The following is a 10,469-nucleotide window of genomic DNA, read 5'->3' on the forward strand; positions in this document are numbered from 1 at the left end:
TTGGCTGGATATGAAATTCTGGGTTTAAAATTCTTTTCTTTAAGAACGTTGAATATTGGCCCCCACTCTCTTCTGGCTTGTAGAGTTTCTGCCGAGAGATCTGCTGTTAGTCTGATGGGCTTCCCTCTGTGAGTAACCCGACCTTTCTCTCTGGCTGCCCTTAAGATTTTTTCCTTCATTTCAACTTTGGTGAATCTGGCAATTATGTGTCTTGGAGTTGCTCTTCTGGAGGAGTATCTTTGTTGTGTTCTCTGTATTTCCTGAATTTGAATGTTGGCCTGCCCTACTAGGTTGGGGAAGTTCTCCTGGATGATAACCTGAAGAGTGTTTTCCAACTTGGTTCCATTTCCCCCCTCACTTTCAGGCACCCCAATCAGACGTAGATTTGGTCTTTTTACATAATCCCATACTTCTTGCAGGCTTTGTTCATTTCTTTTTCTTCTTTTTTCTTTTGGTTTCTCTTCTCGCTTCATTTCATTCATTTGATCCTCATCTCTGATACTCTTTCTTCCAGTTGATCGAGTCGGTTACTGAAGCTTGTGCATTTGTCACGTATTTCTCGTGTCATGGTTTTCATCTCTGTCATTTCGTTTATGACCTTCTCTGCATTAATTAGTCTAGCTGTCAATTCTTCCACTCTTTTTTCAAGATTTTTAGTTTCTTTGCACTGGGTACGTAATTCCTCCTTTAGCTCTGAGAAGTTTGATGGACTGAAGCCTTCTTCTCTCATCTCGTCAAAGTCATTCTCTGATCAGCTTTGGTCCATTGCTGGCGATGGGCTGCGCTCCTTTGCAGGGGGAGATGCGCTCTTATTTTTTGAATTTCCAGCTTTTCTGCCCTGCTTTTTCCCCATCTTTGTGGTTTTATCTGCCTCTGGTCTTTGATGATGGTGATGTACTGATGGGGTTTCAGTATAGGTGTCCTTCCTGTTTGATAGTTTTCCTTCTGACAGTCAGGACCCTCAGCTGAGGGTCTGTTGGAGATTGCTTGAGGTCCACTCCAGACCCTGTTTACCTGGGTATCAGCAGTAGAGGTTGCGGAAGATAGAATATTGCTGAACAGCGAGTGTACCTGTCTGATTCTTACTTTGGAAGCTTCCTCTCAGGGGTGTACTCCACCCTGTGAGGTATGGGGTGTCAGACTGCCCCTAGTGGGGGATGTCTCCCAGTTAGGCTACTCAGGGGTCAGGGACCCACTTGAGCAGGCAGTCTGTCCCTTCTTAGATCTCAACCTCCGTGTTGGGAGGTCCACTGCTCTCTTCAAAGCTGTCAGACAGAGTTGTTTGCGTCTGCAGAGGTTCTGCTGCTTTTTTGTTGTTATTTTTCTGTGCCCTGTCCCCAGAGGTGGAGTCTACAGAGACAGGCAGGTTTCCTTGAGCTGCTGTGAGCTCCACCCAGTTCGAGCTTCCCAGCGCCTTTGTTTACCTACTTAAGCCTCAGCAATGGCAGGCGCCCCTCCCCCAGCCTCGCTGCTGTCTTGCAGTTAGAGTGCAGACTGCTGTGTTAGTAATGAGGGAGGCTCCGTGGGCGTGGGACCCTCCCGGCCAGGTGTGGGATATATTCTCCTGGTGTGCCCGTTTGCTTAAAGCACAGTATTGGGGTGGGAGTTACCCGATTTTCCAGGTGTTGTGTGTCTCAGTTCCCCTGGCTAGGAAAAGGGATTCCCTTCCCCCTTGTGCTTCCCAGGTGAGGCAATGCCTCGCCCTGCTTCAGCTCTCACTGGTCGGGCTGCAGCAGCTGACCAGCACTGATTGTCCGGCACTCCCTAGTGGGATGACCCCAGTACCTCAGTTGAAAATGCAGAAATCACCGGTCTTCTGTGTCACTCGCACTGGGAGTTGGAGACTGGAGCTGTTCCTATTCAGCCATCTTGTGTAGTTCCTTCCTTCCTTTCTTTCTTTCTTTCTTTCTTTCTTTCTTTCTTTCTTTCTTTCTTTCTTTCTTTCTTCTTTCTTTCTTCTTTCTTTCTTTCTTTCTTCTTCTTTCTTTCTTTCTTTTCTTTCCTTCTTTCTTTTTCTTTCTTTCTCTTTCTCTCTTTCTTTCCTTCCTTCCTTCCTTGCTTCCTTCTTCTTTCTCTTTCTTTTTTCTTCATTCATTCATTTATATAACATATATATGTATGTATATCTTTATGTGCACATGTGTATGCATAGATACAATACCAAACAAATTTGAAACACATGTGGTGAGTTATTGCATTATTTTTGGAGTTCTCTCAAATGGGAAAATTAGGTATTTCTTTCTCTTGTGATAAGCAGTTTTATTTACAGAAAGGTCAGAAGTAAACTGCTTTTATCATTTCCTAGTAGGGTATGTTACAGTGAGCAATTCTAGTTACAAGTTCAACAGGGTTTGGATACTACTCCTGGAACTCTTTCCTTCCCATTGGGCTTCCATCTCTAAGATCTAACTGAAGTTCCCTAAAGCAAGCATTCAACTTGCTGCTTGGAAAAACATAGAACAACCCCCCATCCCCACCCCAGTATTAGTAAATAAATAGACAGATGAATCTGGCCTCAGAGAGTATGGTTCAGAGTTTATAGAGTATATAGAGTATCTACATTGTTCTGCTCTCTATGAATGGGTATAAAAACCTGTTGAATAGATGCTAAAAATCAGTGGATATGTTGCACCTCAAAAATGTTGTTCTTTTAAAGAGGGCAGGAACAAATCTGCTAGTTCCAATAATCTGGATGCAGACAGTCATAGTAATGATGGTGACTGTGGCAAGAAATATGAACCTATATTCTGAGGCCAAGAAACCTGTTACCTGTTCATCAGGGCTTCAGAAATGAATGGCAAACTCCAATATATTTTTTGAAATGCAGAAAAGAATTTAGTGTATTATTTGTATTTGCCTTTTAAACTTGAGAAAATACATGGCCAATGCCAACTGAAGTGTTATCGAAGTTTAATCATGAGTATGTAACATACATCAGCTACTCCCTCTTCAGTCTTTAGAGATTTGTGTAAAATAGTGACCCAAGATGGAAAGGACATTCTAAGCAATGGGAAGGCAAAGAATCGCTTAAGCTTTTCATTCATTGTGATAGCAACTGAACTTCTTGATGTATTTATTGTTGTAAAAATGTCCTTGAAACCACCAATTATTTCTTCCTGTAGATGGTTAGAACTTTTAATATTGTCTGGGAAACTTCTAGAAGCATAAACTGTCAAGTCAACCTGTACACAGCATTTGTAAGTACTCTCTATGAGAACACTCAGAAAATGTTACAGTTTCTGACTCATTCTCTCTAGCCCAGTTGTGTGTTAAACTGAAGGACACATTTGACTACTGCACTAGGAAAAAATGGGTTAGGTTCTTTTTATCTCTGTCAGTTTCTCTTTATCCACACATTTAAAAGAATTTCTCTCTTTTCTTTTTAAGTCACAGCTGTGTTATTCAAGTGCACTTTTTTTTCAATAAAGAAAATATACTGCATTGACATTCTGAGTCATTCTGGTTTTGTTGGCATTGTTTATTTTAAATTTAAAGATTCAGCAACACAGTGGGTAATAAATGAGAAGCTTTGACAGAACTAAAATAAGGGTACCTTACGTTAAAGGGATCAGCCAAATTACACAATTCATAATTCTCCATTTGCCCACAACTGTGATTTGTGTGGACTTTTCTAAAACCACAAGGTTTAGGTAAAAATGCTCAGTGGTTGGGAATATTTCTAAACATTTGGCAGCACTGGGAGCTATCCAAGAAACTCAGGATATCTCTATGAAGCATGTTACTTATTTCCTTGTCTAAGCAAGAGGAAATATCTGAAGTTCACACTCTAAAAACTGGAATAACCAATAAATATTCTATTGTTATCTTTATGCCTTCATCTTAGGAGGTAACATTTTCTAGTTAGAAGAGCTAGTTTTCCCTACTGGCTCTAAGTATTTAAGGCAATCTGTGCATATTGCAACAAAGGCCCCAGAAATTTAGAGGGACACACTGTCCTATAAGTCCAGCACCATAGCAAACATCTCAATCCCATATTATGGCCATTTGAGAAAGAAACAAAACAAAACAGAAAACATGGAAGAGAGTTACTCACGAGAGTATGAGTGTCTCTTCACTCTCATGAGGTGAAAAGATTTGAAACCTTTTAACATTTTGTTATTGACAAGTAGCGCTATTTCACAAAGGTATGTAAAACAAAGACTCTGCTCTGCTCTACCAGTACCATCAATCAATCAAATGAAAAACTCCAAGTCAACCCTTAATCTGAGTTGCTTCAAGATTTATTGCTAGAGGTGCTTCCCAGCACTTTGGAGGACCAAGACCAGAGGATCACTTGAACCTGGGAATTCAAGACAAGCCTGGGCAACATAGCAAGACCTCATCTCTACTGAAAAAAAAAAAAAAAAAAAAGAAGTTTATTGCTTGCTTGCATCGCAATCCAATGCCAGTGGGCAGAGGGACTCTGTGCACACAGTCCTACAGGGTCGGGCTCCTTCCATTTTGTGACATCTTCATCTTCTGCATGCAATCTCCAAGACTGCTATGAAGGGGAAGTGACAATGGAGACTCAAGCGGTGAGATTTTGTAAGTCATGCCAGAATGTTTTATCTGTCACTTCCACCCACTCTCCATTGGACAGAACTGCCATATATCCCAGCCCAACCATAACAAGGTATGGAAAAATGAGTCTTCCTGTGTGGCCAAGTGGAAAATGAGATGATTTTGTTGAACACATGACACAGTGATTGTTCTTTTGTTTATTTTATTTGTTGGCACCCGTGAAAATATTAACTCTTAATACTAGTGCAAGACTTTTTAAGTCGTTGTTAAAATATAATGAGGGGGGCCGGGCACGGTGGCTCAAGCCTGTAATCCCAGCACTTTGGGAGGCTGAGGCGGGCGGATCACAAGGTCAGGAGATCGAGACCATCCTGGCTAACACGGTGAAACCCCGTCTCTACTAAAAAATACAAAAAACTAGCCGGGCGAGGTGGCGGGCGCCTGTAGTCCCAGCTACTCGGGAGGCTGAGGCAGGAGAATGGCGTGAACCCAGGAGGCGGAGCTTGCAGTGAGCTGAGATCTGGCCACTGCACTCCAGCTTGGGTGACAGAGCGAGACTCCGTCTCAAAAAAAAAAAAAAATATATATATATATATATACACACATATGAAATGAGGGGGATAAATATGTTATTTATTAAGTTCTTAGTACATGCTAGAAGTGCAACAATACTTATTTAATCCAATCTTTACAGACCCTATGTGTATGAAGTAGATACTATTGTTATCACTCATTTTATAGATGAAAAAAATGAGATTTAATTAAGAACTTGTTTTGCAATTGACAGAGCTGTGTTTCCATCCAGCCATTTGCTGTCAGGGCCTGGATTTTACTTACTGAGCCATATTGTTTTACCAAACACTGAGTCCCATATGTATTTGTTTGGGTTCACTCTTGGTCTTGATTCAGAACTAAGTGCTCCGCCCTTCCATGCCTGATCTTCATAATCTACAAAGGAGGGACAAAAATACCTCCTACTCCCTTGGTATTTCAAACCAAATGGGATAATCACTGTGAAGTACATTAAATTCCATCCAATACAGGCTGCACAATATCCTTATGATTTAAATGTGATTTACTTTTTGAATATGTAATATATTCACATGGTTGAGATTTCCCAAAGGTACATCAGGATCTAGAGTGAAAACTCTCCCAGCCACTTCTGTCCCTTCTCCACTCATTTTCCCAGCACAAAGGCAATCCATATTACTAGACTGATATGTATAATTCATTTATATAATTTGTTTACCCTTTGGTAAATAGATTAAATTTCTAAAACAACTCTCGCTTTTTTTTTTTGCAATTAACATTTTAGCCTGGTGATTATATTCATACATACAATATCCTCATTCTTTCTATCCATTGTATAGTTGTTAATTATAAGAATATATTATAATTTGTTCAACCAGTGTATTAGTCCATTTTCACACTGCTATAAAGAAATTTCTTGAAATTGGCTATTTCTTTGTAAAGAACTCAGAGGTTTGACTCACAGTTCTGCCTGGCTGGTGGGGGGGTCTCAGGAAACTTACAGTCATGGCAGAAGGGGAAGCAAATACATCCTTCTTCACAAACAGGCAGGAGAGAGAAGTACAGAGTGAAGGGAGTAGAGCCCCTTATAAAACCATCAGATGTTATGAGAACTCACTGACTATCACGAGAACAGTGGCATGGGGGTAACTGCCTCCATGACTCAATTATCTCCACCTGGTCCCACCCATCACATATGGGGATTACAATTCAGATAATCATTCAAGGTCAATTCAAGGTGAGATTTGGGTGGGGACACAGAGCCAGACTATATCAACTAGTTTACCATTGATGGACATTTAAGTTGTTTATAATGTTTTTGCAATTTTTCATATGTGACGATTTGTATGACAAATTTTTAGAATTGATGCCATAAGAAGTTAAAGCTAACATTTAAATTAATATCATTGCATTTAATGATTGAATTTGGTATTAGTCATTGTACTGTACAACTGCAAATATCACAGTAAAGGTAAAAAGTATCTAATGTCTTCTTGACCATCTCAGGATGAAGCTGCTATTAGAAGAAATGAGGTTGCGATCAGTAGCACTAAATTCTAAAAATTCTGATTGTAGGTCCATCATTATTTAGTGTTTGGCTTGTTCTTTTTCCACTTTCTTGATCTACATAGCTAAATAATGACTGTATTTCTACTTGTTTTAACACTGTTAGAAGGGGGCATGACTCTAAATAAAAGGTTTATGGATCCAGTTTACATGATATTTTGGAACTCAATCATATTATAGTTTTTGTTATTTTGCTTAACTCTTAATTATAAACCAACATCACAGGCCTGCAGGTACAGTCATCAACTTGTTTCACAATCTCCTCACAATATATAAAATAGAACTGCAAATAATAGTGGTTGGAATAAGTCAGAAGTTTATTTGCCTGGTAAGTGGTCTAGTGCGATCATGATGAATGTATTCACTCATCATGGATCCAGGCTCTTTCCACCTGTTGCTCTGCCATTCTCAATGTGTAGCATCCATCTCAATGATGAAGGTGGTTTTCTCCAGCTCCTCCCATTATTTCCACAATCCAGACAGCAGGAGGGTGGAAAGGATAAAAAGCATGTCCATTCTAAGGACACAACTTGGAGGTCTCATTGTCTCATATATCATTTTATTTCACAGTTCTATAGCTAGAACTTAGTCACATGGCCATGTCTAATTATGACAAAGATTAAGAAAAGTTTTCTTTATTCTGTTGAGGGGCATGTTACCCCATAGTGAAAACATGAAATTTAATTATTATGAGAGAGAAGGAGAGAACGAGAGACATATAGCAGTCTCTGCCATGGCTTATCTCTCTTCCTGCCAAATACCTATGTGCACCCTTCTTCTCACTGATAGAACATACTTCGTCACCTGCTCCATTCCCATCAAGAAAGACAACTACAAAGTCCCATCTGGTAAATTGCATTAGGAGGGCCCAGAAGGTCAGGGTGATGTGAGTCATTTCTATCAGGTTTGGGTGAGTCATCCTATGGTCTGTTACCCCTCATCCCCAACTCCACACAATAGGCAATGGTGAGGGTAGGAACTGGGTAATTACCATAAAGACTTTCCCTCAGAAAAGTGCAGTAAGGGACGTACTGAATCACCGAGAGCTATGGCATCTAGCAAATCCAACTCTAGCAGGTGTTTTGATACTTCCCAACCCAAGCAGGGAAGTAAATTCCTTAATCAGCTCCATCTGGTAGTGCTGGTTCTTCCAAATGGAAGGAATCCCTTATCATTTAGCTTCTTTGGCCTCCGGTGGTGTCTTTTAAGAAATCCTTTTTGGCTCTTTATTGTCTACTACTACTGAAGTAGTCACTGGAGAGAGTGCACTTCCTGAAAGCTGCAGAGGGTTCTCAGTTGGCTTTCTGATGGTGCAGGTTTGGAAGTTCAGGGTTTATTTTAGGGATCAAAATCACATCATTTGAAGGTGAGGCTTGCGTGTGTTGCCCCACACCTGTGATTCGAGAGAAAGTGAGGATAGAGACAGAAGGCACTGAAACTGGAGTTAAAATTGTCATTGCCACAAACGTGTGACTAGGACAAGTCCCCCTCTCAATGTTGATTTCCTCATCTACAAAATGAGTGTTTTGAACTCTGGTCTCTGAGGGCCCCGACCAGTTCAGTCCTGACAGCCGGCTTTTGAGGTGAGTAAGCAGTTGCCATTTCTAGGAATGTTTGAATTTCCGTCAGCCTTTAAGTCTTTTTAAATCTCTTGTTGGTGAAATGTAGTTGATTAAAATAGAAAGAGCACATGATCGCTTGCATTCTCCAACCATTTTCCAAAGTAGTTTGTGCCATTTTAGTTCACTGTGCTCTTTACCCCCACCCCCAAACCTGGAAATAGGACTCCTTTCTTTCCCATCCTGGCTTTGGGCTTCATTCCTGAGTATCCTTGTGAGAACTGTAAGACATTTTCTTCTCTGAATAGAGGAAACTGTAGCAGTTCAAGGACTACAAGGTCAACAGTCACAGATTCTAGAGCAGTGGTCCTCTTTGTGTATGTTTGTGTGTAGAGGGAGACTTGAGTATTTTGAAAAATATCCTCCAAATCTTTTCTGATACACTATTCTATCACTGCTTTATTTAAAATGATAGATTTTGGAAGAACTTTTGGGGTGCATCTGATGTCTATTCACCTCCTATGCCCCACTCCTACACACGCGCGCGCACACACACACACACACACACACACCCATTAAGAAGCATTACCCCGGATTGGGGAAGTTGCTAAACATTTCTACATAAAAAGAATTTAAGCTAAGGTGAAAATTTGATGGAAGACTGTGTTAGGTTCTCATTGGTGCTGTAGCAAATCGCCACAAACTTAGTGTCAACCTAAATAACAGAGAGAGAATCTCTAAAATAAAATATATTTGTTTGGGAATAGAGCATTGCAACGAGAATACACATGTTGTAGTAAACTGTGAGCATATTCAGGGAGGTAAAGGAAGATGAAAGTTTTTACTTTATCTATTTTCTTTATTTATTTGTTTATTGATTTATTGAGATGAAGTCTCACTCTATCTCCCAAGCTAGAGTGCAGTGGCATGATCCCCGCTCACTGCAACCTCTGCCTGTTAGGCTCAAGCTATTCTCCTGCCTCAGCCTCTCTAGTAGCTGGGATTACAGGCATGTGCCACCATGCCTGGCTAATTTTTCTATTTTTTGGTAAAAATGGGGTTTCACCATGTTGGCCAGGCTGGTATTGAACTCCTCACCTCAAGTGATCTGTTCATCTTGGCCTCTCAAAGTGCTGGGATTACAGGTGTGAGCCAATGCACCTACCTGATAGTTTTTAAAATTAAAAATGAGAAAACTTACATAATTGTTTTGAAGCAATTATCATTGTCTACAAAAATCAATAACAAAGGTGATGCCATTCCAAGGCTGGACAGGGAGTTACTGGGCAGATATTTTTGCAGAAGTACTTTTCTGTGGAAGGCCTTTATGCAAGGTCGTTAGTTTTGGTAGTGCTTGATTTTTTTTTTTTTAATCAGATATACAGGCATAAGAAGCCTCTCTTCATGGCCTTCCTCAGCTTTATTTGTCACTATTTTCTTTTTTTTGTTTGTTTGAGACAGAATCTCACTCTGCTACCCAGGCTGGAGTGCAGTGGCATGATCCCGGCTCACTGCAACCTCTGCCTCCCAGGCTCAGGTGATTCTCCCACCCCAGCCTCCTGAGTAGCTGGGACTACATGCGTGTGCCACAATGCCCAGCTATTTTGTGTGTGTGTGTGTGTGTGTGTGTGTGTGTGTTTTTAGTAGAGAGGGGGTTTTGCCATATTGCCCAGACTGGTCTTGAACTCCTGAGCTCAGACAATCTGTCTGTTTCGGCATCCCAAAGTGCTAGGATTATAGGCATGAGCCACTGCGCTCAGCCTGTCACCATTTTCTTAATATTAGTGACTCCATTTAATGCTGGCAACTTTCATAGTAGCTTAAAACAATACATTTTTTTTTCAACCTACAGTTCTGGAGGTCAATAATCTGAAATGGTCAATAGTCACTTGGCTAAAATCAAGGTGCCAGCAGGGATGCATTCCTTTTTAGAGGCTCTAGGAGAAAATTCATTTTCTTGACTTTCCAGCTTTAGAGGCTGATCGCAGTTCTTGACTCATCGTTCCTTTCCTCCATTTTTCAAAGCCAGCAATGGCTGGTGGAGTCTTTTTCGTGATGTCACATCTCTCATTCTGATCCTCTTGTCTCCCTCTTTCCCATTCAATTCCCTTGTGATTAAATTGGGCCCACCTGGATAATCTAGAATAGTATTATTTTAAGGTCAGCTGATTATCAACCTTAATTCCATCTGCAATGTTAGTTATTCATAGGTTCTGGAGGTTGAGACATGGAGATATTTGAGACCATTATTTTGCCTAAAACAAACACCAAGCAATGTGGAGAGAAAACTGG

Source organism: Trachypithecus francoisi, unplaced genomic scaffold, assembly GCF_009764315.1.
Source record: "Trachypithecus francoisi isolate TF-2019V2 unplaced genomic scaffold, Tfra_2.0 Lachesis_group10, whole genome shotgun sequence".
Taxonomy (NCBI): domain Eukaryota; kingdom Metazoa; phylum Chordata; class Mammalia; order Primates; family Cercopithecidae; genus Trachypithecus; species Trachypithecus francoisi.